Consider the following 1,344-nt stretch of genomic DNA (forward strand, 5'->3'; position numbering starts at 1 on the left):
CTTGGAGTCAGATCAAAGGAAAACACAGAGTCTTAATGCCAGTGCTAAATCATTTGTTCCTCAAAGGTCAGTAAATGTGAATGGATCAATGCATGGTCAATTAAACTCTGGTGTAAGGCCTAATGGAGGAGTCGTACAACCAAGATTACCCTCACAGCCTCCAATAGGGGTGCAGCATCCTTCTGGACACCAAACAGTGGAGCAAGGGACACAAGGAAATGCATTGGATCCACATGATGATGAGGAAGTACCGAGCAACATTTATGGTGTAATGAGAAAGCAAAACGAGATAACAACGCTCTTGTTAAAACAGCAATGTTTGTCATCTTTACCCAAAAGAGATCTGAAAGTATTTGATGGTGACCCTTTTCAGTATCATGCCTTCATGAGAGCTTTCTTGAACAGTGTTGAGAGTAAAACTGATAACTACAGTGATTGCCTGTATTTCCTTGGACAATATACTGTTGGTCTTCCAAGGGATTTAGTACAAAGTTGTCAGCATATTGACCCACAGAGGGGATTTATGAGAGCCAAAGATTTGTTGCAAGAACATTTTGGAAATGAGCAGAAAATTGCATCTGCTTACATGAATAAAGCTCTTACATGGCCTCAGATTAAAGCTGAGGATGTTAATGCTTTACAAGAATACAGTCTTTTCCTTAGAGGCTGTGGTAATGTCATGGAGGAGGTGCAATATATGCATGAGTTGGACATGCCAGCCAATATGATGATAGTTATAAAGAAACTCCCTTACAGACTTCGGGATAAATGGAGATCAGTGGCTTGTGATTTGCAAGAAAGACACAACCGCAGAGTTTCCTTCATTGATATCGTTAACTTTATAGAACATCAAGTCAAAATGGTAATGGATCCAGTGTTTGGGAATATACAGGATGATCCTGTATTAAGGAATAAGGATGTGAAAAGAAGTACATTTCCTTCTCGTACTGGAATAAAACGAACCAGCTTTGCAACCACTGTGGTTTCTGCATACAAAGGAAGTGAGTCTGAAAAACCAGGAAAGGTAAATGATGGTCCTGATAAGAAAGAATGTCTCTGCTGTGAAGGTGCACACACATTGGGTATGTGTCCTCAGTTGGGAAAACAATCCCACAGTGAGAAGATTAGCTTCTTGAAATCAAGTGGAGTGTGTTTTGGCTGTTTATGCATTGGGCACATAAGCAAAGAATGCAGAAAGCGTCTTTGATGTGATGTTTGTGGTCTTAAACATCCCACTTTGCTACATATCTTTCCAAAAGAAAAGGCTATCGTTACAACTGAGAAGAAACCAAAGATGTCAGTGAATGATGTTTTGATTTCCAGTGGTCTTACTGGGGCTGGTGA

Source organism: Carassius auratus, unplaced genomic scaffold (assembly GCF_003368295.1).
Source record: "Carassius auratus strain Wakin unplaced genomic scaffold, ASM336829v1 scaf_tig00023476, whole genome shotgun sequence".
Classification (NCBI taxonomy): domain Eukaryota; kingdom Metazoa; phylum Chordata; class Actinopteri; order Cypriniformes; family Cyprinidae; genus Carassius; species Carassius auratus.